General features: G+C 33.6%; 1 long non-coding RNA gene across 1 annotated transcript; it reads right to left on the bottom strand.

Moving 5' to 3' along the window:
• Positions 1 to 327: 327 nt before the first annotated feature.
• LOC112904420 lies at positions 328 to 2,519 on the bottom strand. Its single transcript, XR_003231108.1, has 3 exons — positions 2,441 to 2,519; positions 1,827 to 2,106; positions 328 to 491 (listed from the first exon to the last, which is right to left on the bottom strand). It is a non-coding gene; the product is annotated as an uncharacterized LOC112904420 (long non-coding RNA).
• Positions 2,520 to 8,041: the final 5,522 nt, after the last annotated feature.

Below are 8,041 nucleotides of genomic sequence, written 5' to 3'. Positions count from 1 at the left end.
GCGACTTGTAATATTAAAAGAAATTTTATCTTCTTTTTCTCCATCTACGGTGTGTTCAGGATAAATTAATGTTACACAATTCAAAGGCTCAGATCCAAGCAGAATTAAGTAATAAAAAACTTTGGGGAGAAATCAGAGCCGATAGAGTAATAAGGTTTTAATTATTATTTATACAAACCCTTATTTCACTCGTAATAGGATGTCCTTTCAAGGACATAAATGTTATACAAATTACTATATTTTAATATGTAGAACCTTTATTTAACCATTATTTGTTTCTGTTTACTGAAATGTTTATAATAAATATAGAGATCGCATGTCGAAGATTTTTACAAAATTGGTAATAAGTTTTTAGACTCGTAAATTAATCACAATGAGCTTCCATTAAAAATGGAATCAATAAACACTACTTCTTAATTTGTAAATTGTTATTCTATACAAATTAGCACCATAAGGATGTTTGTTGTTCGATTTCTTAATCTAATCCGTACCTAGAAATAAAAGTATTTGATATTTCATATTAAGTTGCTAGCTGTATTTTGCCTGCAAGGTTTTATAAAATAAATCTAAGTAATTCACGGAAAATTTTTTCTTTCGAAACATAAACTGTGCCCTCCGTTCCTTATTTATATGTTTACTTTGAATATATTGTGTCGTTCTACTTAATTAAAATAATACTACTACGTAATTAATGACAAACAAACTCGTCGTTTAGTTCAAAAAAAATTTAGGGTTACAACTTTTCAGTTAAAATATTTTAAGGTTTTCCGTGAACAGTAACTACGCAATCACCCCAAAAAACGGAACTTTTTGACTAACTAAACACCTGGTATTTAAAAATGTTACAACAAGGAAATGAGTTGCTGAAGAAGTTACAATAATGCCTTAATACGAAGTTTCTATTGTTTGTCTTCGTTTACTGTTCTGGTCCAATTCTCTACGATTTATACCTAAATTAAGAAAAAAATAGTATTTTTATTTATCCTCGTCCTTCAAAGAACAAATTTTCTTCCTAACTCAGTTCTTTTTTCCGTTGTAATATTTTTATTTCGGTATTGCTATTGCCAATAAGTGTTTTTAGTTCATAGTAAGGGGCCTTTCGCCCCGAGAGTTTCAAATTTGTTCTGAGAAGTTTAATTTAAAATCAGGGTATCTTTCAACTTACAAAAGTTTCATAAAATGGCGGACAGAGTTCGATGAAATCCTTTAATATTACGAAATTAACCCGAATCCTGTAGACAAAAGATAATCATTCTTTCTCATTTCGGGTAATGACCACGGGGGAATTTGTATCTACTATAAGAATAGTGGCATGCTTCTTTGTCGAAAAAAATATTTACCTACTGAACTACATTTATACGTATCAGATACAACAAGTTTCCTAGGTTAAAATTTTGAATTCGGTTTTGTATGACAAGCACTTCCACAATTTTGATATTAATTTGAAAATTCATCCTCAATTTTTTTCCACTATAAGTTACTCGAAATAATGAGAAAAATTTTTATTGGTAATGCCAAAGGTCCCGGGTTCTATTCCCGATGAGGGTGTGACAACAGCAAAAACAAAATTTTTCTTATTAATTTGAGATCACCAATGGAAAAAAATTGAGAATGAATTTTCAAATTAATATTTAATATAAACCAATAAGAATTTCAATGTGTTTCATAATATTTTAGACTAAGAAGAAGTTTATAGTTGTTCTCATGAGTTGTTAAGTTTGTAAGGTTTAGGTACAATTTTTTTGCGATAAGTTCATTACGAAAAAGAATTTTAATTTTCTTGTCATAATTTTGACGAATATCTACAGAAACGAATGTTTAATTACCTGTAGGCTCAATTTACCACCTACAGGGCGTAATTTGTTTGAGAACGATTGTTTTTGACATTTATAGGTACTGCGAACCGTAAGTACATTATTAGGGGGTCTTCACCATTTTTTTAACGCATGAGTGATACGCATATTTGCTCCACTTCCTTATCATTAACTGCTTGAATAAACCCATTTGTTAGACGTGAATTTCAGTGCCCAAGATGCTTCAAGTACAGACTTTGCATAACATCCATTATTTAATTTTAAATTAAATCTCATCCAGTTAATTTACCTTCTAAAACAATTAGATTGCATAATTTGAAGTGTTTATTTTTTCAACAAGAAGTGTACAGCATTGGCCTATTTCATTACAAAATGGAAATTACGCGTTATTTAGGTAATTTCACTTATATTTTGTCTTTTATTTTTTTTCCCGAGGACAACGTATGCCTTTGTTTCGTTATAGAGAGTGTATTATGCTTGATCATTATTCCTCAAGGTAATAGAATATACGAAAAGCAGTTGACATAGTACTAATCATATGCATAATCTGCGCATAATTTTCATTCTATTAAAAATCAATCGTAATAAATATAATGTATGCTTAAAAGAATATATCTGTTTTTTACCTTATTCCATAAAAGAGCGAACTGAGTAAATTAATGATTTCAAACTTGACGTTCAGAATGCTATTGGACATAACAAAATTATCATTTGACGACGCCTGTCAGATAAGAATTGTCATGACGATGTGAAACGACAGGTGGTTATCGCGAAAAATTAATTTTATCTTCTTTTTCTGTCTCTACGTTTTGTGTCGTGTTGCACATTTATGAATTTCCCACACGAAACAAAAATAAACAGTGGTATAACACTAAGCATAATTATTTTAAATTAATTACATTTAAATTCTATTACCTATTGTTGCAAAATAAATTACGATTAGGTAATAAGAATTTCGTATCAATTTGGTTTTGAAACCATTCTGTTATTATTAGAAGAACATGTTTGTCTACTTTTTCTTAAACAGGATATATGTACTCAATTTTCGGTGCTTATGTTTGTAGAAAGGTCTGTAACTGCGACTTACCAATCAGAATCCTCGTTCTGTTCATGCGCTCTAGACGCTGTTTCGTCATGAAAACATGGTACAGGGGCATTGACTACTTGTCCAGATTGTTTAATTTAATTAAATTGATGTTTAGATAACTGGTAGATCGTTTTAAGTTTCACTTTTCAACTTTATTTTGGATTAGATCCGTCAGATCCACTAGTGTGGTGTTAAGCTTATTATGAGCGGAACGTTGAATAGGTAATTCTGTTGCATTTTCGCGATTGCATTAAAGTCGCGGCTGCTAACTGCTTGTGAAAGTAACCCTAATAGTGCACCGCTTGGCTTTTACGTATTTTGCAGTTGGTTTTAAAAAGCTGTATGAATAATTAACAGCGAGTGGAGGGTCCTTGTCTCCCACGATTACTGTTCATCTGTGGAGCATACAGCGTAGCGTCAGCCGCAACAGTGCCACCTTGACGCACCGAGAGCTTTTATACCATTCATTCATTCATTCATTTGAAACTACCCTCTTTACGGCTAAGTGCAAACGGTGGCTAAAAAATTCAATTCCAACCTGAAGTGTACCAGATTTAAATTAGGCGCCTTGTTGCGTTTGAATCGCGGAATTTGAAGAAGCTCAAGTGGCTGTTTGTCTGATAGAAATGAAAACATATGTCCCTAATACTGTTTTATGAATGGGGGTAGCTTGAGCTCTGATTACTAATTACGGTTAGGAGCAATAATAATTTGACGTAAGAAGAAAATTTTGTATATCCTCACACCAAGCATTCTTTTAATCCACCACTACCACCAAGTTCCTACGTCTCCCACTAAAAATGTACAATTTGTTGGAGTGTACGAAATATTTTGACTAAATCCCAACCCTTACTCTTTCTATATAAAAAAATCAAGGTCAATACTTTTTTATTTGTAAAAATCTCTATTAAACTAATATTTCGTTTACTAAAACCTTTAAAAATGTTCGAGAATGCTCCACAATGTTCTGGAACGTTCCAGAATGGCCTAAGTGCGTGTAAATAGATGGTTATTATCTTTCTTTCAATCTAAACGTATAATAGGGTGGTGAATCGGCTGACTGTCTATCCCATACCGCTCGGCAAATATCCAAAATTATCTGAATACAAAAATCAAGGTCAATACTTTTTTTATTTGGAAAAATAACCTTTAAACTACTACTTCGTTTACTAGAACCTTTGAAAATGTTCGAGAATGCTCCACAATGTTCTGGAATGTTCCAGAATGGCCTAAGTGCGTGTAAATAGATGGTTCTTATCTTTCTTTCAATCTAAACGTATAATAGGGTGGTGAATCGGCTGACAGTCTATCCCATACCGCTCGTCAGATATACAAAATTATCTGAATACGTACGAGTAGTTCCGATTATAACAATTTTATGTTTGTGATTGTTTCAAAGTGTCATTCGTATGGGCAGGAAATGAACTTTATTTGATTTGAAAGTAAATTAGTCAAATTTCGACCACAAGCGATTCCTAGCGTTTACCTAAAATCGCTAATATAATTTCCTGCCATGAAAGCGTTAAGTGTTTGAGTTTATTTGTCGTCGGCTTGAAAAAAAATCGATATATAAAATCTAAAGGGGCCGGGTGGAGGCGTAAGACGAGGAGGAAGAGGAGCGGAAAGGAAAAGGAACGAAAAGCAACAGCATCGCCCAGGACCCTGTCAAGTTCCCTTGAAAGCACGCATAACGCGAAAAGCAGAAAAACCTTCCGACCTCGAACCACTGCCATCACCGCGTTACCAACGTCACCTCCGCACCGTCCCCCCCGCCCCGTTCCGGGAAGGGTAGTGACAGCTGTTCACTGCTGTGCATAACAAGCTTCTTGATTACGTATTCGTCAAATAAACCACGTCTTTAATACCCTGTCATCTACTTTCTCGAGGAGAAAACTAACAGCCAACCACTACCACCGAAAAGCCGTCACGGTCGCCGCGAAAATAAGAAGAACGGACGAAAGGGACCTGTCGTTATATCACCGCAATCCAACAAAAAAAAAACTCTTTTATGCGCGCGTGACACAATAAAAACAGTAAACCACCCCTTTGCCGCAAATATCGCGACATTTTCGAACGTTTAGGGAACATAAAGTAATCAACTCATTCTTCGACATATACCACAAAAATTGTTAGTCCTTGGCAAGTCCTTGAACCCTATACCGTACAAGTATTTAACCGTTATTTTAACCGTTTTAACAACATAACAAATTTTTCTTTGGGTTAAACGACAAATATATTTTGTCCTTCGATCCTAGAGAGATGTCCTATATTATGAGGAAGTTGCTGAAAAGCAATATATCTAGTAGCTAGTGCTGTTGTCTATGAAGAAGAATTAGCACGAAATTAAATAAAAGTAAAACAAAACAAAAGAGTGAATATAAAGATAGGAAACGAAAAATTAGAAAAAGTCACTGATTTTCCATATCTACCAATTCAGATATTTCAATTGGAGATATAAAGCAAAGGATAGCGCAGGGTAGGGTCGCCTGTAACAAAAAGAAGTCTTCTATACTTACAATTCAAACAATTAATTTAAAAATTCAAAAAAGATTGTTGACTGTAGGTGCGGTGGAAAATAAAATGTTAGAAGCGTTTGAAATGTGATGATATACCATTGACAGAGAAGGTTAGAAATGAGGAGGTATTAGAAGTGAATAAGAAATAGGCGATATTGGTTGATATGATAGGTAATGTCTCAGGAATGACGGTCTAGGTAGAGACATACTAGAAGTAGTTAAGAGAAGTTAAGTTAGTCCCATATTAGACTACTCTTCCCGAATAATTAAGGATGCAGTATTTGCTATTCTCTAAAAGCGAGACTCAAGTCTCCGTCTCTCATCGAGTATCTATGGTGTCACTGAGAGAGACTGTCAAAAAAACTGTTTAGCGTCTATTTAATCATACTTTCAACTGTTTAAGCGACAAAATATAGCAGATTGTTGTTTCAATTTAAACAACATAAATTATCTTTTGCTTTATCGATTTTGAAATATATTTAATCGCAGCCCTTTGTAATTTTCTTATATAGGTATTATTTACGACATTAAGTTGTGAAGGATGCATATCTTACTTTTGATACCCCATGTCTGCAGTTTCCCGACGTTTTTCTGTTACTCAGAATTTTATCCTGTTTCATTTCCTTAGTTCAGTGGCCTACTTGTCCCGTGCCTGTTTTGCTATTCTGACAACCGAGTTGCGATCCTTCCGCTGAAGGAAATTAATTTTTACCGAAGAGCGGTTTAAAGCCTCAGATTTAATTACGCCGTTAATTAAAGGCCCAACAAGAAAAGGTCACAGCGTGTCCTAACCCGCCTCGTAGGGGTAAAACGATATGTAAATTGATACCAAGTAGCCGAACAAGAAAAAACAACCGCTTATTCGGGGTTATATTTTATTAAATTTTGATTACAAAAAAAAAATTGTATAGATATTGGATGTTTCCACAAAACAAAAGACTTCAAGAAGATATACCATTTTTGTAAATCTTATTAGTAAAGGAGTTTTTGAATGACTTTTCACGGGATTTAAATGTCAATATCCATCAAAATTGATATAGACAACCGGTAGGGTAAGGTAAGGTAAGGTAAGGTAAGGTAACACTTACTCAGCTACTGGGTTGGTAGGTCAATTAGCAACCATTTAAATTAATAATAATGATCGACGAATCGAATTCAAAATCACGAAGAATCAAAGAATGCAGGGTGGTGAGGCGGCTTACCGTCTTCACTCACTTTGTCATGTGTTTCCCCACCATTTTTTACTTTACCCAATTATACAATAAGGTGGGCGAATGTGATTAAATTATTCTAAATTTTATATAAAGTAATTGCATATATTTCTAGATAGATTACATAAAATTCGCTCCTATAAAACAGTAGAATCCTGAAAGAAAATTAATATAAAAAGGTGCCCATTGAAAAACAAACCTTAAACTTGTTCCGAGCATTTTTCAGAAATATCCATGACCAAATCTTTAACCAACTTCTTCTAACCTTTTCCTTCTTGTTGTCGAATATAGATTTTCCTTTTTATGTGTTAAAGAGCCATCCATTTAGAACTGTTTTTTGTTGAATGGTCTCTTATCTTTTGAATGAAAAATAATATCAATATCATTAGATATTTATCCATATACTGGCATACTTTTTTTTTGTTTTTTTTTTGCCTTAGAATAATACTCGGGCTACGGGGATCGTTAGAAGCGTTTTATTGGAGTGAGCAACAACATTGAGCACTGTCGATATTATCAACACGGTCCCTATTTAAAATGCAGATTGTTTTGCTTGTCAGCATTTTCATTTGTGAATTATTCACGCTGGAAATTATTATTACATGACGCTGTCAGTCGCCTCTCGATAAATGACGCGGAAAGTATTGTAATGACGTTATGGAAACAAACCCCATTAAAATTAAGTTGTGTTTATGGGCCGTAATAGAGCGTAAGATATTTGAATGCATACTGTCTACTGGATTATCTTCTACGGACCAGCTGAAAATTTAATACATTTTTAATATCATACTGTTAACGACTAAATTACGATAAACAGGCTCTCTATTGTATATTATTAAATAAAAGTAGTACTTTTTTCTGAGACATCGTCGGGTCTGATCAGAGAGAAGGGGCGTGGATCATTTTCACTACCCCTATTTTTACAAACAGTCTTTCTGTTTTTTTATTAAATTTTTAATGTTCCCAAAATGTAATCTAGTTTTGAGAGTTATAATATAAATTTTGAAAATACAATTTGATAGCAAGCTTGGCACCAATTACAAAATTAAAACAATTTAAAAGTGAAGTTGTTAACGTTTTTGAAAGAAAATTTTGATGTGATAAATGTGATCGCAGGATTTATTATGTCACAAGTTTTCAACACGCACAATTATTTACACTAATTGTTGATATATCACTATTTACTGCACTATTTATTTCACTGTTATCACTGTCAATTTATTTCCCGATTCACCAATGCAACGGTCAATTTATTTCTCCTTATCTCGGCGATCGTCTCTTCCTTTAAATACTCTTTTGTTTACTTTCGGGAACCTTCTGGAAACATCCGGAAAGTTTATTTTTTCTTTGAACTGTTTAACTGCTTTCCCAGAACGCAGGTACGACACACACATTTACAAATACGGCGCACAT

This window comes from Agrilus planipennis, unplaced genomic scaffold (genome assembly GCF_000699045.2).
Source record: "Agrilus planipennis isolate EAB-ADULT unplaced genomic scaffold, Apla_2.0 scaffold40, whole genome shotgun sequence".
NCBI classification, from domain to species: domain Eukaryota; kingdom Metazoa; phylum Arthropoda; class Insecta; order Coleoptera; family Buprestidae; genus Agrilus; species Agrilus planipennis.
This window is presented reverse-complemented; position numbering and strand designations above follow the sequence as displayed.